Below are 22485 nucleotides of genomic sequence, written 5' to 3'. Positions count from 1 at the left end.
GAAGCAGTCAGCACTTTACATCTGCACTTACACATGAGCAAGAGTGGTTTGGTAAAATGGGCACTAGGGTCTTATTTCCCCATCCAGAAAAGGGCTCCCATCGTGAGGTGTCCTGTTGGGGTCAAGCCTCATGTCTGCAGCAGGAGTTGATAAGGTTTTAAATTTCAACTGGTACACTGAGCCACCTGTTCTCATCCCCAGCACTTTTATTACAGGTCTAGTGGATCATCAGTGGGTGGCACTCTGGATGTGTAGACTTGAGTAAGTGTGGTTTTGAGCCCCAGTGGGGGCTGTTTTTCCACCAGTGTCTTGGCTGTAGGTCTGAACTTGTCTGCTTGAGATTGGAGCACTGGGTTGATTTAAGGTGTTTGGTTGACTTGATTTAGCAGCTGTTCGTCCTCATTGATTTCATACTAGCTGGTTAATAAGACCTTTCTTCTTTGGTTTGGGGAATGTGAACTTAATGAAGCACTGGACCCCACAAATCAGGAGGAAAATGAAGACATATGTTTACAGCTTAATATGGTAGGTTGGTTCAAAGGAACTACTGAATGAAACAAGTAGGTCCTTAAAATATTGTTAAACAACTGAATGCATAATAAAGTGTGTCTATGCCCAAATGGTCTATTGGCAAATAGTTACTGTTCCACCTGAAAATTAGTAGGTAGGAATTGAGCAAATGTTTGGGGGGGTGGGGGAGGGAAGGGAGATGCTCTTATTGAGTATATTAGGTTATGCATTTTATTTTAATTCCACTAAAGGTTTATTTTATAGGTTTATTTAATGATTTAACTATTATGTATAGGTTTATTTTCATCCCACTACAGTATTTTTTTCCCAAATTGACTTTGGACTAAATCAAGGTCAGCTTCCTACTTCTTCAGTTTGTACCTGGCCACCTACATATGGGGCAGAGGATGGGAGGGAATTTGTTCAATTAAATCCAACAAATATTTGTTGAATGCCTACTAAGGGCAAAGGTCTCTGCTTTGTGCCAGGGAGACACCAAAATAAATAAGGCACAGCCCTACTCTCAGCCACGTCAGGGAGCAACAGTTGTAAGAAACAGAAGGCAAGGCTCTAACAGGGAAACTCATGGGATGGGAACCAAATTAGAGGGAATCAGGGAATAGAAACTGCAATTATAGAAACCAAACTTCCTCCTCTGGCTCTCAGAAGCCCTGTGGTCTTTCTTATCAGCCCCATGGGCTTTCTTGTCTCTGCTTCCCTCGCTCGTGACCACCTTTCTCTTTTCACTCCTGGTTCCTCATGGGAGACAGCAGAGCCCACCACCAGCTGGTTAGTTACTGTGTCTCTTGGTTCAAGTCTTGAGAAAGACAGAATTGGGTTTCCGGCCAACCAACTGAACATAGGGAGGAGACTTGGTACAAATACGGTGCCTAAACCTGCCTTTCAGCAGGGCCTATGAGTAGGGGAATTCCAAGAGAAAATACCTGTGAGTACTGCAGGCACCAACACACTCTATTTTTTAACTCTCTCCCGCCCCCTAGAGGGTAAATACCATGAGACAGTTTACGATAGTACTTGGCTCAAAATATTTGAGAAAGGGAGGGAGAAAGGAAGGGGTTGGATCAAACTCTAGACTTCCTGGTTTCCTAAATTCACGGTGCAAGTATTTGGAAATAAATAAACATCAGTCCCTGAGAACCAGGGGAAGGAGTTGAATCTAGCTGGGTTCTTTCCCAGACCTGAAATGCTCGGCTGGGTAAAATACCTGTACCTTGCCATAACTGATACAGTGTGGGAGTATGCATTGTACCCTGATTAAAGCATAATTAGCAAGCAGCAGGAATCCCATTCACTAGGAGAGCTCATCCTACTTCCTGTTTCACTTGCATAATTACCCACGTTTCCAGACACTGAAATGACAGTAATGACAGACTCTCAGAATGATACAGCCAGAAAGCCCCTTGGAAACCATTAACCACATTCATTCTACATACAGGGAAACTGAGGCCCAGAGAGAGAGCAAGGGCTTACAAGAGCCAAGGCCAGGTGTCCTGCCTCCAAGCCCAGCCCCACTTGTGCAGCATCATGTGACCCAAGTGAAACCAGCTCCTTTGTAGTCTCTGGAACTCCAGGCACAGCCAACACTATCACCTTCACGTAGTTTTTCCAGCCAGGTCCCCCCATGGTCTCCAGAACAGAAAATGCAATTCAAGTAAAACCATGATAGCTGCTCCCTGCAGCTGCTTGTTTCTTAGCTTCCCCTCTCCTCTGTCTTGTTTTGCCCACGTTCCATAACTGGCCCTTGACCAGGATAAAGAGGCCTGAGAGGCGGGAAGGAGGAACTGACAGGGCAGTGGAAACTCTGCTGGGTCTCATGAGTGGTCCCCAGCCACCGGCTGGATTTAGAACATGCCTTTAAGTGTCAGGGTGGAAATAACCCAAACACCATGGAGACAATTCCCTTTGTACAATTACTGGGACGAGCCATGCCACAGAATGGAAAGGTCATGCTCCCTGAGCTCATTTTAGGTTAGTTGTTCGAAACTTGGGTAATATCGCTTTGAGGGGAAAATGGATTCTATGATTGGTTCCCAGGCTACCCTACTTAACTGATGTTATAATTGACCTCTGGGTCCCAGGGCATGGAAGCCAGAATCCATAGGGTGCAGGAAGAGGAATTTTCTTTGCCCATGGCTTCCTCCAATCCCTCCTGCCACGTCCTCCCAGTGGCTCTGGACCCCCATATTTCCCCAGATACCAGAGGGATCCAGGTTTGATGGCTGCCTGCCCTCCCCCTGGTTCCTTAAGGAGGGGGGCAGTGGGCTACTGTCAACCCAGATTTTGGAGCAAGGGGCAGTCTGCTGGAACTAATCCACATGCAAGTGTGAATAACAAACAGCCCCTGAACCAGTGGTTCTGACATGTCAGCGGGCACTAAAACCACCTGGAGAGACTGTTAAAATGCAGACTCCTGGACCCCACCCCATGACTGTAAATTCAGCAAGGGCTACAGTGGGGACACGGGAATCTGTTTTTAACAAGCTACTCAATTGATTCTAATGTTGATGGTAGAAAATACCGTGGAGAAACACTAGAACTGGTGAAATGGCAGGTGTTCATAATTCCGGAGGGATTTTTCTCTTTACTGGGTGGAGAGTCACATAGACCGGGATTCAGGATATTACAGGTTTCAAAAAAAAAAAAAAAAAAGGCAAAGGAGCACTCCCTGGGTGAATTATCTCTGTGCTTCCATGTCATCTGCTGCAATGGCATGGCTCAGCCATCAGGAAGCTGTAACAAGAGGGTTTCTTGTAGATTTCAAGAGCCTTCCATTATTCATTTGTGAGGCTCCAAAGATTCTTGCCCATTTGGCTTCTACCTACCCCTAACAGAGTACTCTCACTCGTGGTATTCACAGGCTGCAATGCTCAACATCATCAGGCATTCGGGAAAAGCAACTAAAAACCACAATGAGATACTGACACCTGCTAAGTTGCCCATAATCAGAAAAAGGAAAATAGCAAGTGTTGGCAAGGATGTGGGGAAACTGGAACCCTTGAACATTGGTAGTGGGAATGTAAAATGATGCAGCCACTGCGGAAAATAGTTTGGTAGTTCCTCAAAAAGTTAAACATAGAGTTACCATATGACCCAGCAATTCTACTCCTAGGTTTAGACCCAAGAGAATTGAAAGCAGGGACTCAAACAGATACTTGCACAAGAATGTTCATAGCAGCATTATCCATAGCAGCCAAGAAATGGAAACAACCCAAATGTCTATCAACTGATGGATGGATAAACAAATTGTGGTCTATCCAGACAATGGACTATTATGCAGCCATAAAAAGGAATGAAGTACAGATTCATGCTATGATGGGGATGAAGCTGGGAAACATGATTCTCAGTGAAAGAAGCCAGACACAAAAGGCCACATATTGTATGAGTCCAATTCTATGAAATGTCCAGAATAAGTAAATCCATAGACAGAAAGCAGATTAGTGGCCGCCAGAGGCCGTGGGAACAGAAGGCTGTGGAGTGACTGCTAGCAGGTAGAGTCTCTTCTGGGGGTGATAAAAATGTACTAGAACTAGAAAGAGGTAGTGGTTGCACAACATTGTGAATGTACTAAATGTCACAGAATTGTTCACTTTAAAATGTTAATGGGGCTTCCCTGGTGGCACAGTGGTTAAGAATCCACCTGCCAATGCAGGGGACACGGGTTCAAGCCCTGGTCTGGGAAGATCCCACGTGCTGCGAAGCAACTAAGTTTGTGCACCACAACTACTGAGTCTGTGCTCAAGAGCCCACAAGCCACAACTACTGAGACCACATGCCACAACTACTGAAGCCCGCACACCTAGAGTCCGTGCTCTGCAACAAGAGAAGCCACCGCAATGAGAAGCCCGCGCAGCGCAACAAAGAGTAGCTCCCACTCACCGCAACCAGAGAAAAGCCCACGCACAGCAACAAAGACCCAACGCAGCCAAATAAATAAATAAATAAATAGATAAAATTTTTAAAAAATAAAATGCTAATGGTTGGGACTTCCCTGGAGGGCCAGTGGTTAAGACTCCTTACTTCCACTGCAGGGGGTTCAGGTTCAATCCCTGGTCGGGGACTAAGATCCCAAATGCCGCACGGTGCGGCCCAAAAAAAAAAAAGGTAATGGTTAATTTTATGTTAATTTTACCTGGGGTGGGGAGGAGCAGGGGCTGTAATCAAATTTCCCAGGTTCCACACCCTACTCTGCCTCATGACCTTGAGCAAACTCTGTGCCTCCGTTTCCTGCAAAGAGGGAAAGCTCTAAGGAGGCTATAATAGTTCCCACCTTACAGGGCTATTGGAAGCTTTAGATGAGTTAATGTTCCCAAAGTAACTCGGAAAAAGGCGTTGGCGTATGGCATGATGGTAAATGTGTGCCATGATTCCATCACATAGACCCTACTCCCCATTACACATGCAAACCAAGGCTTGTTCAAGTTCACACAGCAAGTTCAGAAGCCAAGTCAGGGTTGGCACCCAGCTCTCATGGACTCGAAGTCCATGCTCTTCCCCTGTCAACCGTCTGACTTGATCCCTGACCAAATGTTGACACCTCGAGGTCCCAATCCCTGGCAGCAGCACAACTTCTTTCTGGTGACCCCACTCATGGTTGGCTGTCAGGCCTGCCGGCAAGGCAGAAGGCACAACTGTGTTTGCTTCTTCCCCATTGAAAGCTTTGGCCACCCTAGGGGTACTTTACCCACCAGCAGTCTGGCAGCGACTCTGACCCAGTGGAGAGCTTTTCCCTTCTCTGTGCCCATGACCATCAAGTTCTAGTCACAGAATATCCCTCTTACCATGGATATTGGAGACGTCATCACTATCTTATTACAGTCAGTAGGGTCACCCAGAGGCTTCATCTCCCAGGAGGCGAGGGAGTGGACACTCAGCTCTCTCCTTGGATCTTTCAGCTCCCTCTTTAGACTGGCCTCCACATGCAGTCCCCTTTTCCTTGGTGCAATGTAAGATCACAGGGGTTTTTTCCATATCTGGTTCAATTGTTCTCAAGAACAATCTAGCTTACATTCCCCCAGTATCTGTCTTCTTTCCCTAAGCAGAAAGAAAGAAGTCTGCACCCATCTATGTCTAGAAATCCTTCCTGGGACTTCCCTGGTGGTCCAGTGGTTAAGACTCCACACTTCCAATGTGGGGCGGGGGCAGGGGGGCGGGTTTGATCCCTTGTCAGGGAATGAGGATCCCACATGCCACGTGGCAAAAAAAAAAAAAAGAAAGAAAGAAAGAAAGAAAGAAATCCTTCCTGATTCCCTTGGTTGCCTCAAACAGCACAGCCCGTGGGAGCCCTAGGAGAAACCCTGGGATGTTTGCCGAGAATCAGGCCCACTGGATGTTCCATATAGAATCAGATCGTCACAAGCAAATGACGAAACTCATCCCACAGGAAGTGTCCAAATCCCAGGTTCTCAGCTTCTGGACACAGAATAACCCGAGGAACTTGGCCTCCCCACCCCCTGCCTTCCCGCCTCCCTCATCAGCTTCCACAGCCAACACCAACTTCTCCCAGGGCTGTGAGGTCTGTTCCAGGGAGCAGATCCAATCTGACAGGTGTGAGATGTGATGACCCTTCCTTTGTGGCTGCCAATGTTTACATCCCAGAGAAACAAGTCTGAAGCCCAGAGGGACAGCCCCAGGATTAAGTAGGCCAACCGGAAGGATGTTGGGGGAGGTGGTCTTAAGAACACATGGACACCCCTGGCAGCATCCGTTCACAGAACTTACCAGTACCTTCTCTCCTTTATTCCCAAGGTCGCTGTATCGAAGATCACGGAGTCATTCACAACATGATGTTTAACACAGAGACACTCTGGAACTATTCCTTCAAGACCACACAGAACAAGACTGAGTGGTGGGACAATGGCATTCTCCCCCTCTGGATCACAGCCCAGAGACAGGTACCACCAGAAACCCTGGGCTGACTTCCTGGGACATCGTCTCTCATTCCTAGGCATGTGGGTGGGGGGTTAGACGTTGGGTGGCCTTGGGCAAATGACTTAACCTCTCTAAGCGTCTGTTTCCCTAAATGTGGTATAGGGATCATGATGATGCTCTTAGTTAATAGAGTTCATGTAAGGATTAAATAAGATGTGCACTTAATGCATATCTCAGTGTTTTAGCTGTTATGGATGGATGAGGCTCCATGAGGGCAGAGTTGGCTTAATCATGATTGTACCTCCAGGGCTCATCATAGGGTCTGGACCCAGCAGCTCTTTAATAAATATCTCTTCATACACTTGCCTCTGACTTAGGCATAAAAGCCCTTAGGAACAAAGTTGACCACTCAAGGCATGAAAACTCTGATGAGAACATTTGCTTGAAAGTATCCCAGCAGCCATTCATTATTGCTTAGAAAAGGCAGAAATCAGATTTGTGCGTTGAACTCCCAGCCCCAAACCTGTTGCCAGCTTTTGCATTTTCTCAATGAGCTTCCAGAGTCATCACTTCAGAACAGATCCTCCTCCTCTTCCCCCAAGACACCAGCCTTGGCTCCAAAGCTTCCTTGGGTCCTGACACTTCATCTCTGTGCTCCCAGCCCATGCTGTGCACATTACATTGCAAGGGGGTGTAATTGCAGCAGCTCAGAACACAGTCTGTGGACTTATACTCCCAGAGCTGGGTCCAACCAGCTCCACCCTTCTCCAGCTATGTGACCTTCAGCAATGACCTCCACTCTGTGCTTGATTTGCCCCACCCGTAGAATGAGGATGGACAGAATCCCTGCTTCATAGGCTTGTTGGGAGGATTAACTCTGATAGCGCATGTAAGTTGCTTGGCACTAACTGCTCGAAATGATCAGTCATTCTTATGAATGGAGGCTGAACCATTTTAGCAGGACTTCAGCTACAGGTCACTACAGCTCTAGGCCAGAACTGTCCAATGGAACATTCTGTGATAACGGACATGTTCTATTCTGCATGGTCCAATGTGGAAGCCACAAGCCACAGGTGGTAATTGAGCCCTTGAAATGTGACTGGTAAGACTGAGGAACTGAATGTTTAATTGTATTTCATTTTAATTAACTTCAATTTAAATCTAAATACTACACAGGCGAGGGGCTACCATATTGGACAACACAGCTCTAGAAGAATCACAGGGGGCTGTCAATGACCCTACTCTACCTCAGGTTCATTTTCTCCCCCTAAGTGTTGGGCTCTAGAGTCCTTCCTCTTCTGTCACATTTTTAAACTTTGAGGCATAGACCATGCAAATAAACTCTGTCCATACAAGAAAAATAACAACCATAACACTCACTATGCACGAGGCCCTGATTTAAGTGCTTTACGTATATTAACTTATCACAACCCTGAGGTGGGTGCTAAGGTTATGCCCCTTTAACGGATGAGTAAACTGAGGCACCAGGTGATACCATAACTTCTCACAGTCACAAAGCTAGTGAGAGGCAGAGCCAGGATTTGAACTCACTCTGGGTTCAGCAACTCTTAACTCTTAACCATGACATAATATTTCTTCAGTGGCCAAAGCATTTAGTCATGGATTTCAGAGTGAATCTTGTATCTGCCTAGCTGCTAAGAAGGTCTGGATAGTCTTCCTTAATTCACTATTCAAAACCCAGGGCCTCTCTTGCTAAGGAATTTGTTCACTGACATGAGGCTTCTGGTGGCATTCTCCCTTCCTGGTGTTTTCTTATACGTGGTTCTTGTCTCCTTGTCATTTATTTGCAGGACTTTGTTTCCTCCTGCTCAATTCATAATCTGAGTGCTTTTCTTCTTTGCTGAATTCATAAGCAGTTGTGCAAAAAGAGGGTCTGGTGCAGGGCCAGGCGACTGACAACACACCACTTGTTTGGCAAGCGAACGTCAAGTTGATGCATCGTGTTCTGCCATTAGCAGCTCCTGCCCAGGACAGGGCCATCAGCCAGCTCCCTGAGGAGGTGGTGCAAAAGCTCCTGTAATCAGAGCAAACCTGCGGCCCCGGGTCAACCCCTCCTGCCCCAGAAACAGGGGGACAAATGCCAAATGCCATTCGGGGGCACATCTGCATTGTCGGGCAGGGCTGCAGGAGGGTGGCCTGCCCTGTACCCATCACTGGAAAATTCCATCCTTCTTCTGAGTCTCTTCCAGGCAGGCTTTGTGGAGACTGATGCGTTAACCTTTAATAGGACTAAAATGTTTTCCGTCAGTGACATTAATACTGCCAGAGTCTATCATGATTCATGAGAATCGGTGTCCCTTGGCAGATGATGCCTAGGAGATGGGATTCCCAACCACCTTTGTCTCCACCATCCACGGTCCACGAGTGTATCCACACTCCATCAGGACTTCCCTAATGGTCAGGCTATGAACAGAGAGGCTCCAATGAGAGCAGGCTGGGATTTTAAATGAGCTCCTGGGATAACTGAACCTGATCAATGGCTGAGGTGTTTCACCAAGTTCAGTAAGTCCTAATTCTCAGAGAAAGGCAGACAGCCATGACTGTGAGACCCAGGAAAACCATAAAAACCTAGGAGCATGTTTCTCCTCTCTATGGAAGAGCCACAGATCATATTAAGATGTGAAATGGCAGAGGGATGATGTGGGTGAGATCCTCATGTCTTCCAAGATAGGACCATGGTAGGCTACCACCAGGAGGGGATTTGGAGAGAGGGTGGGGAGGGGAGCTATGGTTCTTGGTGTCAGCCAGGTCTCCAGACAATAGCTTCCAAACTTGGAAGAGGTGTGAGAAAGAGGGTGCCGTCAGCTTCTGCTTAGAAGAGTATTAATAGAAACATAATGCATCCCAGTATTGGCTCAAGCCTTGTCTATCATGCATCATAAAGATTCTGAGAATAATAATCCGACCTCCGAAAACGTGTGGGAGGGGGAGAAAACACAGAATCTTGGCCATCTAGCTTCCTTCTGTTCAGTGACGCCTCCAGAATACAGAAAAGCAATGAAAACACTCAGAACCAACCTCAACTTCTGAATTTCAAAAACATGGAGTCCATCTCTTTCCTCTCAGCCATTCCCTAGAACAAGTAACTAACTCCTTTCCCTAAACCACTAAACATACTCTCCACCAAAGCACAACTGTGATGAACACTTCACAGGCCTTCCTTAAACCCGTGTGCTTTTTGACATTAATTCAGTCCCCTAAAAAAGGGGACAAGACAGAAAAAAACAAACTAAAACTCTTTCTTTAATGATTGGTTCTGAAGAGTTTTGGTAGATTCTGTACAAAACCCAACAGTCAGGCTTTGCCATAAGAAGTACCAACTCTTGTTTTAAAGAAGCAACTTAAGAGTAATAGCCACACTGATGCAACACTACACTAAGGAAGGATAATGCACCCAGTAAAACTAGCGATTTTCCAATTGCTATTGCTACTGGAAACACTGATTATGCTAATTAAAGGGCAGAATAGTAAATACCCACTCTTTTGCATCCAATTAAGTGCTGAGATTGTTTCTCAGAAGTATCTGTAGAAAATAGCACTTTTGCTTCTCATAGGTCCCAAATAAACAGAGTCAAGTGTGTGTGTGTGTGTGTGTGTGTCTGTGTCTGTGTGTCTGTGTGTACACATGCTCACACACACATTTCTCTCTGAAGCTCATTTCACAAAGCAGCATAAATCCTCAAATTCTTATGGGACCAAGTGAGAAAAATCATAGTTTCCTAAGACTACAGCTTGGGATACCTTTAAAGAAAGAGTATGTGTTGAGGGACTTCCCTGGTGTCGCAGTGGTTAAGCATCCACCTGCCAATGCAGGGCACACTGGTTCAATCCCTGGTCCAGGAGGATCCCACATGCCATGGAACAACTGGGTCCATGCGCCACAACTACTGAGCCTGTGCTCTAGAGCCCACGAGCCACAACTACTGAGCGCACGTGCCACAACTACTGAAGCCCACGTGCCTAGAGCCCATGCCCCGCAACAAGAGAAGCCACCGCAATGAGAAGCCCGCACACCTCAGCGAAGAGCAGCCCCCGCTCGCTGCAACTAGAGAAAGCCCACATGCAGCAGCGGAGACCCAACGCAGCCAAATAAATAAATTAAAAAAAAAAGAAAGAAAGAAAGAAACAATATGTGTTGAGAACATAGCACAAGAAAACAATTTCAAGTTGGGAACATCTGAGATTTAACATGCAAATACTTAACTGGATATGCAGGGCTGCCTAAGACCCTCACAATGTCAATGTCAGCTTATTCTAAATAATAAAATAGCCAGTCAAACTATGTTCTACAAAATGTTAGACGCTTCATCCTTCCAGTCAATTCCATACTTGACAGCAAAGTCAATTTACATGGATGTTAAAGTACCGTCGCTAAAAACTGAGAATTATGTCTAGTGCCAATCAGAAATGCAATAAATATTAGAGGATTTTCAAGTTAAAGCAACCATAGAAATTCTATTATCAGAAAGGAAAATGTGTTACCTGTAGAGGTTACAAATAAGATGCTAGAACCCAAAAGCGAAAGCATTTCTGTAACTATTTCCATAAGTTAATCAAGAGTGAGAATAGGATGGGTTTTCCACCCCTAAAAGGGGACATGATTCATGCATTCGTTAAACACACATTTAATCAGCAGTCAGCACTTACTCTGAGCCAGGCCTGTTCTAGGTCCCAGGAAAAGTACGTTCAACAAGATCAGCATAGCCCCTGATTTCCAAGAGCTCACATTCTAGAGGAGGGAACTAGATAGTAAAAAAGTAAGCAAATTAAGGTAATTTCAGCTTGGGGAAAGTGCTTTAGAGAAAATAAAACTGGATCTCAAAATAGGAAATTAATGCTGGAGGGCAGAGGGGACAATATTTCACCTACAGTTACGGATAGCAGAGCTTCTGGAACTTTGCAAAGTACTTAGTATTAAGACTTCTGTCTTAGGTCAAGCTTCCTAAAAGCAGAGCCTGAGGCAGGGATGTGGTGCTCATAATGTATTGAGGGAGAGTTCTCAGGAGATGGGAGTGAGGAAAACTGACAGGGCAGGAGGAGGACCTAAGTGAGACGTGGCCTCAGCTGGAGACCAGCTTCAGCCTGATCTCACGGGGAGCACTTGGAACATGAATTGCACCCCCAAGTCATCCCACCCTGAAGCCAGGGAGCTGGCTTTATGTCCTGACGTCAATCACTGGCCATGAGCTGCTGGGGATAGAGGAGCAGTATAGGATACCTGCCCAGGTGAGGCAGGATTTGGCCACTTGGCAAGGGAATTTTCCAGAACATGGGGGAACTGAGAGACATTAGCAACCACCCTCACGGAAATGGGTGTGGGTGCAGGCCCAGTAAGGGGATCTGGGTGGGGTACCAACAGCATCCCCTACAACTTCCAAATTTGTTTCCTGCTTCTTTCTCTCAAATGGTACATGGGAAGTTTTGGCATTACGCTTAGTTATACTTTTCTGCCCATTTGTAGACCAGATAGCCACAACCCAGGTGCCATTATCCCACAATTCTTCCCTGTAATTTAGTCTCCATACCAAACTGACACCGTTACACCAGCACCCTCTCTTGGTTCTTTTAAAGCCAATGAACTTTACAGTGTTTTTCAGAACATCCAAATCTTGGGTGATACAAGAAGTGTCCCAGAACAGCCCTCAAGTTAATAGCCAAGATGAAGGAAAATACTTGCTCCCCAAATAAGCAGGTCAGTCTTTCATGGAACCAGAAATCTATCAAGCTCATACTATGTGCCCAGTCCTGATTGAGGAGCTGCTTTACAACAGAAACTATTTAGTGAGATGGGTCCATCTTACTGTTAACTCGTTGGTCAGTGTACATAAAATGATTTTATTTTCCTAACAATTTTACCAAGCTTTGTCAAAATCTAGCTTTCTGCTGGGGAGTAAATCGCTTAATATTTTCATGACTTTGAAATCACTTGTGTTGTTAACACAGCCTCATTTTCGGTCTTAAGACTCAGTTCGGCTCAGAGTAAATCCTTCATCTTGTAACCAAGTCAAAGCTCTGCTCCCCTGCATGCTCCCTACCCTCACCGTAAGCCCTCTGGTGGCCCCAGCAGCCTGGGGTAGAAGGAGTATGGTCTACTCCTCTCAGGCCCCCCACACCTCTTTCCCTGGTTTACCCACTGGTGACAAGGAGAGGGAAGAGATGGCAGCTCCTCCCATGATGGCTTGGTGGTAGGCCAGGGCCCTTTTCCTGTTGGCTGTAATCTACTGCCCTGTGTAGTTGCCCATGGCCTAACACAGAAGATAAAGGTCACTGGGCCCCACTGACAAGGACTTCAGGGTCAAGCAGCAACCCCAGCCCCTGCCTGGGCCTTGTAAGACTCAGCTGCATTTCATGGCTGACCCACCCCATTCCTCTGACGTAAGGAATCCCATGCCCCATGCTGCAGCCATTTCTGCCATGACTGGAGGCTCCAATCTCATCTTCCTTCTGCAGACTCCAACCTTGGGGTCTACAGGCACATTTCAGATCCACCTTCAGGACCCCTCAGGAGACAGAAACTGGAGGAGATAATCATTGCCCCCTCTTCGTCTGACCATGCGGTCTGGCCCATTGCTCTTTGTTCCTCTCCAGGAAACTAAAAGCTGAGCTCAATGAACACTAACTAACATGCTCCACATGCATTTAGTCCTCACAACCACCCCACGAGGTGGCATTAACATCCCCGTTTTACAGATGAGGAAACAGAGGTGGAGAGCATCTGAGTGACATGCGTCCAAGTGGGAGAGAAAAGATAAACCCAGGCAATCCAGCATCGAGCACACCTTTAACTGCCCTATTGTTGCCTCTGGGTTGGGCGTCAAGCCCAGTGGCTGAGCAGACATCTGCACAGGGAACAAGATGACAGTCTCCCCTTCACGCAAACACCCCCAAATTTCATAAACATTATACATGGGAACCAGTTAGGCAGATTCTCCCCTCTCCGATAGCCCCAGAGGAAATCCACAGATCTTATCTCATTGGCTCTGACTGGGACCTGGGCCCAAGGCTGAACCAATTGCTGTGGCCAGGGAATGCAGCATCCTCTGACTGGCCAGGCCAGAGCCACATCCTACCTCTGGAGCCTGATGTAGACCCAACACATCTTGCATGGAGCAAGAGTAGGGAGGAGAGCCACCAGGGGATGTCAGATGTTCCAAACCAGCAGACGGGGGAGGGGGTGCTGGGCAGGCAATCATAATAGCTGTCCACTGCACACACCGGGGAAGGCTTGTGGTGGCTTCTTAGGTCTAGAGGCAAAGAAAAGAGTGCCTACTATGGCCAAAACACAATGCCCAATACTTTATCTTAAAGTTACCTGGATGAACGCTCACAAAAATCCCATCAATTTTTTGGCATTTTACAGGTAGGAACACTGAACCACTAAGAGATTAAACTCACTCACCATCACCAACTTAGAAAGTGCCATTTTTCTTCCATTCTAAGGAACTGTTTTCTTCATTTTGCCGTCCCAAATTGGAACGCATATGCCAGTCACTGGAGTGTCGTGGTTTCATAGGCAGAATTTTTCTTCGTAGGAGCACATAACATAACGGCAGGTCTCACAATTAACAGTGTTTTAGATTCCACGAGAGCCTGGTGATGCCAGGAACGAAGCCCAATCCTGTCTGACTCTGAAGCCACATGTTTTCCATGCCTTTGGACTGGGGCAGGGATGCTGACATTTTGGACTTTGCACATTATGAGAAAGATAGGAGAAATGGCCCTGACAGACTTTTCTTCTTGCACTTGCAGGGGAGGAAAACAGCGTCATTCTACTATCCCGGGGGAGGCGCCAAGTACAAAGGGGAGGCCATCCAGCGGTCCCTGGTGGAGCCGTACACCGACCCGGATAGCAACGAGACGGAGTGGAGGGAGAACATCGATACCGTCATGAACTGGTTCAGTAAGGAAGACTTTGACTTCGTGACTCTACTACGGAGAGCCGGATAACGTGGGACACCGCTTTGGGCCTGAAACAGAGAACAGGAGGGTGATGACTCAGCAGATCGACAGAACCATCGGGTACCTGTTGGAAGCCACTGAGAGGCACAGCTTGACTGAGCACCTCAATGTCATCATCACATCTAACCACGGCATGACCACTGTGAAAAAGAAGCCCAAAGTCACTGAGATCCTCCTGACCAACTACATCAGCTTCAGGGACTTGGTCAAGTTTGATATTGTGGACTATGGCAGCTTTGGGATGCTCCTGCCCAAACCAGGGCAAGAGGAAGCCGTTTACCAAGTGCTGAAAAATGCACACCTTCACCTCAATGTCTACAAGAGGGAGGAATTTCCAGAACACTTCCATTTTGCCAAACACGAGCGGGTCTTGCCAATCGTGATGTATGCTGACTCTGGTTATAACATCAGTGGGGTGAGTAGATTTCTAAAATGAATAAATTCCATTTTGAATTTGGAAGGCAGTCACTAGGGAAGGACCGTTCTGAAAAAAATTAAAACATAAGTGCATGCATGATGAGTTGCAACCCACTGTTTTCCAAGTGTTCCCCACCCCCCACCCCACATCCCAGACAACCCATCCCGTCCCACGTTACCATTATGCAATGATAATGACACACATCCCTGACCAAGGTTAAGTGCCCAGGGCTATGTTAAAAATTTAACATGAGCTATTTCATTTTTGTCCTCCCAACAACCCTAAAGATAGGTACTCTTATCTCCCCATTTTAACGAGGAAGAAACTAAAGCTAGAGAGAAGTGATTTGGGATTAGAAGTGTAAGGCTGACGTCTGAACCCAAGCCTATGTGTTTGATCATTATGCACAGATCACCAGGAGATTGACCCAAAAAAACACCTTCTGGTTCCCATTTGCATATATCCAGAAAAAGGCAATCCTGTTCACTTAAAAATTTATACACAGATGCCCATAGCAGCATTATTCATAATAAACAAAAGGTGGAAACAACCCAAATGCCCATCAACTGATGAATGCGTAAACAAATTATGGTCTATCCATACAGTGGAATATTATGTAACAATTAAAAGGAAACCAAGTACGATACATGTTATAATTTGAATGAACCTTGAGAACGTTATGCTCAGTGAAAGAATGCAAAAGACCACATATTGTATGATTCCATTTAAATGAAATGTCCAGAACACACAAATCTATAGACACAGGGCATAGACTGGTGTTTGTCTAGGGCCGGGGGAAGTTGGAGGGAATGGGGAGTAACGGCTGAAGGGTACAGGCTTTCTTTTTGGGATGATGTAAGTGTTCTAAAATTGGTTGTGATGATAGTTTCACAACTCTGTGAATACACCAGAAATCACTGAATTGTATACTTTAAATGGGTATATTGCATTGTTTATGAATTATATCTCAACAAAGCCATTATGAAAAAAATAAGGAAGCCTAAAGAAGAAAGTACCAAAATCAATGCTAATTGTGAGACATAAGTGAGGTCTTTTTTTTTTTTTTTTAACTACTAACCAATAATTCATGGCAGAACAAAGTTTAGGTGATGTTTAAACATCACATGACAGAAGACCATCCCAGGTACAGCTTGAAGAATCCTGTCTAAGGCTATGAACAGGAGTCAAACATTATGTTTGCAATCTGTATACTCAGCTTGCTACAAGTCCAGAGTATAACAGGTATGGGAAAACTCATAAGCTTATTGTTTATTGTTAGTGGAAACATTCACAGTAAAATGCAACACTTTATTGGTATTTTGTAATCCTTCAAGTGGCCTGGAGCTAAGGCCTTGCCAAGAAAAGATTCCATAGCCACTGGCCTCTTTTTAAACCTGGTTCATGATGTAACAGGTTGAGAGGGATGTTAAGACATTTAATCAAACAGTCATATTCCCAGAGTGACCAACCATTTAGTCTGAGGGACAGGATGCTGTGATGAGTTTAATCTTCCAGAAAACTGACCATTAGACAGAAAATCCTTTGGGTCTCAATGCTCTCGTTAAATCCACTTCTCAGATTCCCACCCACCTGCCTGCCTTGATGGGCGTGACTCTTCTCACTTCAGGACTGAGGAGCTTGCAAAGCACATGAGGCCATCACTGGGGGGCACTTAACAGTTCTTAACAGGCTGCTCCATGGCCTCAAAGGCCGTTGGACCAGTTCCTTTAGACAGGTGAGGGAGCCTAAGCTGAACAGACAAGCGCTTTCTATATTGAACAAGCCAACTAGGAGACCAACTTTTCAATATACAGAGCATCACCTGTCTTACATGCCGGAATATATGCTGGTCCTCAGAAAATATAAACAGTGCTGTGCTGTGACTGATGTTACCTAGTCATTTGAAAAGGAGGACAGACAAAAACCTACCCAGCATTCATTAAGCAATTACCTACAGTCCTTACTCCCTCCTCTCTAATCCTCTCCCCGACCCCAAAATGATATAGATAGGTAGATGCACTTTTGTGCCTTAAGAAACATACCTGGCTCTAGAACCAGTCTGGGTTCAGAAACCTGCTCCAACACTGGCTACTACATGACTCAGGGCAGTTTCCTCATCTGTAAAATGGGGTTGATAATGATAGTGCCCTCACTTTATAAAGCATTCAGAACAATTCACAGTACACAGTAAGCCCTCTATGTTTAAGCCTATTATAACTGTCAGTATTACTATCTTAATGCTGTTTCTAATGGGTATGTTTTTCTTTATTTTCTTCCTTAAAGATATTCCATTCCTTCCTCTCTCTGCCACTGCAGACAGCAGTGTCCTTCCTTGTCATTTAAGTTTTCAAAGATTTCCTGGATCCAACAAGCATGACATTAACTAAAGGGCAGTTTTCTTTCAGGGGACTGGAATCTAAAATGGCTCTTTTGTTATTATTATTTTTTAGCAAATTATATTTCAGCAAAGGAGACCATGGCTTTGATAATGTCTACATGGACATGAAGATCATATTCAGAGCTTTTGGGCCAGACCTCAAGAAGAATCACCTGGCTGAGCCTTTTGACAGCATCCACATCTACCCCCTCATGTGTAAGCTCCTGGGGGTTACCCCTGTGCCCCACAACGGCTCCCTGGCAGTCACCCAGGAAATGCTTATAGATGCTTATGACCAGCAGCCAGGTAAGATAAAAAAGCCACCACTAAGAGATTGGTAGTGTGTCCTGAGACAGAAAAGATTCAAAAGGGGGTTTCCTGAATGGGGGAAAAGTCAAGCAGAAAAATCCTGTTTCCTGGAAGCTTCAGTGCCCCCAGCACAAGATTATCATCAGCAGCTCTGAACAGGTAGCAGAAGTAGGAAATCCCTCACTGTGTTGGTGACATTTTATATAGTGCCTTTGGGGCAAAAAGGAAGGCTCTCCATAGAGGAAGTCAGGCGATAATCCTTCTGAGCCTCAGCAAGCATTTGTAGTCTGCCCCTAGATGCCCCTTGTAGATTCTGAATAGCAGCCTTCCTTCAGCAACTCTGTGCATGCGGGCGCCTGGAGGAAAGCTGCTCACAGGGGAGGAACGAAGCCTTAGCACTCTACTCATGGCTGAAGAGAGGGGCAGGGGTTCCTGTAAATGAGGTTGCGAATTCTGAAGACTTCAAAATCCTAAATCTGGGTGACATAAAGGAAGAAAGGAAGCATCTCTGGAATTCATTTGTTTACAAACACTGGCCAGCTTTTCTTCTGCGGGGAGAGACTTAGAACACTGCCGGATGATTTATCAAATGCTTAGAGCAACCACACTTAATTGAAATGGAGTACAAAGAACAGCTTCCTGCACCCTTTTCCTTCCTTCCAAGCCACTGCCCACAATCTTCTTGTGAATTTACTGGAAGCAGGCTGTTTTGCAGAAAACTAAGTGAATGAATGCCAATTCTCTAAGTTATGAGAAATTTTTTTTTAAGTTTTAGAGTTTCGCTACAACTCTTTGGCCCCTACCGCCTGTCCCATAGTCCTGGGAGCCTGAGGTAAGGTGTGTTTGACCACCAGTTACTGATAAGCAGGACATCCCACCAACTGATTTTCAGCGAATTGGCTTTTGGCAAAGTGGTCACTAGGCAAATGGGTCATTTGGCGAAGAGGTTGTTTAGTAAATCGGCTTTCAACGACTTGCCCTAAGAGATTTCTCTACAGTGAGCACTTTCTTGGGTTAAATGTACATTTTGTTTCCATAATTAATATTCACTAGCACCTCGATGGGAAACTTCCCAGGGACCCAGGAGCAGCCTCTTAATCAGATCATTTAAAACCACCTGATTTTTTATTAACAGGAGCGGACATGCAGAGGGCATCTGCTCTCCAAAACACAGCGATTGGTCTCGGGATTGTCGCAGGAGTTCTTGTGGTTCTGTTTGTTGCTGGTGTGACATTCACGGCCTTTGGTTGGAAAAGAAGTGAGTAGTCTCTGCGGGTTTTCTGTGGTTGATCAGTGCACATAGTAATAATCCATTTCAACCACTTCCTGAGTGCCTAGGGGTCCAGCACTTTGACAACCCAGTAACCAGGGATATCCTCGTGGGCTTGCATCCTGGACAGTCGTACAGGGCCCAGGACTCAGAACAGCCCCCAGCTTGGTCTGATCTCGAAAATCTTGATTTTTTTAACAAAGGCCCCATTTTCATTTTGCACTGGGCCCCAAACATTATGTTCCGGTTGCATGCGTTTCCCAGGGCTGCTGTAACAAAATAACACACACTGCGTGGCTTATAACAACAGAAATTTGTTGTTTCACAGAACTGGAGGCTAGAAGTCTGAGATCAAGGTATGCACATGATCCCTCTGAAATCTGTAGGGGAGAATCCTTCCTCGCTTCTCCTAGCTTCTGGTGGTTGCCAGCGATCCTCAGCATTCCTTGGCTTGTAGACACAATCTCTGCCTCCACCGTCACACGGCCAACTTCTCCCTGTGTCTCTGTCTTCACATGGTGTTCTCTCCTCTTATAAGGACACCAGTCATGGGATTTACGGCCCCCTGTATTCCAGTATGACCTCCTCCCATCTTAATAATACCTGCAGAGACCTTATCTCCAAATAAGGTCACACTCCTATGTACCCAGGGTCAGGACTTCCAACATATCCTTTTGGGGGAACACAATTCAACCCATAACACTGGTCCTGCCACCAACCAAAGCACTGGACCTGTTGCACCTCCTTCTACATTTCCATAGTTATATCAGGAGATTGAGCCACCCGCAACCCTTATTACACCCAATCCTGACCATTCCTCTACGTTCAAAGAGTCCCTGACTCAACAGCACGGGGGCCTCCTGAACACTGTAAACAGCCTAAGGAAAGTCAGAACTTTACTTAACCTTAACTCCATTACAAAGCCCACATATAACGTAATTTATATCTGAACTATAAAATTTTCCTATAAGTTGAAACATGACCTATAAAGGTCTCTACACCCTGAAGCAACATTTTAGAAAGAAATCAGTTGGTCTTTTTCTACAGAAACCATTAGCCATAGGAGAGATAAAGGAAAAACCGCAAGGTACTGATTGAATGGCCAGTCCCACAGCATAATTTCTAGAAGGCAACCATTCCATACAGTTAAAATGCATTAGCTTTTTATCATCATCATTAAAGAAAGCCTCAAACCCAAAGGGTGAATCTTCACTATAACATGTGCACATACACATCTCCTCTGCCACTGACAGGACTGATTGGATATACCCTAATGCTTCTTTAAACATCAACACCACCAGGAATTTTCACTTTTTATGTTAAACAGCAGTCCTAATCTTCACTTACACCTGAACACACCACACCTGTGAGGTCCATGGGACATTACAAATCCCTTCAGTGCCTTGATCCTTCCAAGTTCAGATCTGAGATGTGTTACCTTATGATCTTTGTCCCCACACCAAGAGCCCACACACAAAGATAAAGGTGCCTTCTGTGTGCAGGTCAGTGGTGTGGCCCACTCAGGGTTCTTCCCCAATCTGCTAGCCATCTATGGCATCAGGAAGGCTGGACCAGCCTAGATTTATTAATATCTTAGTATAACAACATACAGTATCACTTACTCTGGTGTTAACTATGCATGCCCTTTTGCTCCTCAGAGGAAAGGTAATTAATAGCTATTATGTGTGTTAATAGAAAGTGTGGTATTTATGAGTTTAACTGACCCATTCCTCTTGGTGTTCACTGTCTACTGCAGGCAGAAAGCTGACCAAAACAGCACAGGTGAACCAGTACGCCTGACCAAGCTCTGACATCGTTCCTTCAGGACAAGATGCAACCATATCATACGTCAGGTGTTTCTACCCCAGGACGCTGTGACTCAAAGGATTTATGCAACATCTCAGACCCAGAAACCTTTAATTCCGTGTAAAAACACAGCAATAACCACAGTCCACCCTCTTTATTTAAATCAAGTGTTGATGGAATAAAACAATTTTTGTGTCAGATGCTGTGCTCATGTGGTTCTAGTGGAAGAAGAACAGATATAAGAGAATAAATGCATTCAACTAGAATTAATTCTCCTCCCTCGTTCTCATAGCTGAGCAGGGCTCAAGTGTTTCTCATCTGAAAGGGGTAATAAGATTTCATCTGTCCCCCTCATCTACCTTGTGCAAGCACATTTAACAAATTAGCTCCCAAGACACTTCCAAATGGAGTTTTATGAGAGATTTGTGAAGGTAAATGTATTAGACTTTGAACACAGTTCAAACTCCAGAGGCAGCACCAGTGCCTTTCACTGTTCTGCTTTTCACTCAAGACATAATAAGGTCAAATGAAAGTAAATTTTTTTCTTTTCTTCCCCATCCCCACCTCTGTACCATTCTTACTCTTCTTCCGGATTCCTTTCCCTGCAAAGTCAAAGCTACTACTCTAAGCCCTCATAGTCACATGTGCTCACCAGCGCGGTACATATTGCCATTGTACTTCTTTATTTGTTTGTGTGATAATTAGTTCAATACCTACTTCCCGCACGAGACCCTGAGCCCCTGGAGAGCAGGAACCACTCCTGGTTCTTCTCACTGTTGCATCCTCAATGCCTGATAGTGCCAGGCACATAGTTGGTGCTTAGTAAGTATTTAGTGAACGAAAGACTCTATGGGTTAGAAACAGACCCTAACTGGGGTCTGGGGCTGGGGGATCAGGGGCTCCTACCTTGTGTTGGAAGACGTCATTGAGGTCAATGAAATCGAGGGTAATCATTGTTAAATCCATCACACCTGTAGCCTGCCTTCACCGCTCAAGCTCGCTTTAGTTTTCGCTATAAAAGACTGGCAGGTCCTCTAAGCCTAAACAATAAGATGTAGCCTAAACAATCAGATGGAGCCTAAACAATAAGATGTTTGCCCAAGTTGTTTTCCAGGAACTTGGAATCAGCTGTCTCTAGTTCAAGCTGGTTAAGACTGGTTAGGACCACCGACGACCGATCTATTCACCTTGCGGTGCCCACGACATGCCTCGTAAGTTCCCTCACTTATTAAAACTGCCACCTACCAACCTGGAGGGACCTGCTGCTTTCTTCGGTCTCTCCTTGCCCCCGTGTACGCGGCAGTTTGCCAACCAACACCTTTGCCTCGGTGCCTTTTACCAAGGCGAGAAAAGTCTGCGAAAGCGTGAGCCCACCGGCCCACAGACCTGAGGAGACCCCCGCACCCGAGGCTGAGCTTGAGGGCGCAGTCCCAGAGGGGTCGGGGGAGGGCTAGGATTAAGCCCAAAGGACGACGCGTCTGCCCAAAGGGCCCCTGCCAAAATAGACCCTCGAGAAGGCGCTGGAACAGCGAGAATGGTTACCTGGCCCTTGGCCTGACTGGGAGCCTTCGCTGCCTCGCCCGGCGGAACCTGGCGCCAAACCCTGACTCCGCCCCACCGAAGCCCTGGCCCCGCCCCTTCCGACCCTGGCCCCGCCTCCCGGGCCCCAAATCTGCCCCAGAGCCCGCTTTCAGGGCCCGCCTCCAATTTTCCCAAGTCCCGCCTCCCAGGACCCCTGCAACTCCTCGACCCACCCCCACCCCCCCCACCCCCGCCCACCTCCGCAAGCACCTCCGGCTGGCACCGCCTCCTGAACCCCGGCTCCCTCCCTAAGCCCCGCCTCCCAGGACCCGAGCGGCGCCTGGCCCCGCCCCAAGCCCCACCCCGGCTCCGCGCGTTGCCTCGGGCCGCCTCCCGGCGTAGCCC

General features: G+C 46.2%; 1 pseudogene; it reads left to right on the top strand.

Moving 5' to 3' along the window:
- Positions 1-20553, top strand: part of LOC137750414 (ectonucleotide pyrophosphatase/phosphodiesterase family member 7-like) — a 30620-nt pseudogene extending 10067 nt beyond the window's left edge.
- Positions 20554-22485: the final 1932 nt, after the last annotated feature.

Source organism: Eschrichtius robustus, chromosome 16 (assembly GCF_028021215.1).
Source record: "Eschrichtius robustus isolate mEscRob2 chromosome 16, mEscRob2.pri, whole genome shotgun sequence".
NCBI lineage: Eukaryota > Metazoa > Chordata > Mammalia > Artiodactyla > Eschrichtiidae > Eschrichtius > Eschrichtius robustus.
Note: the sequence above shows the minus strand (reverse complement) of the source record. Positions and strands in the feature narration are given on the sequence as shown.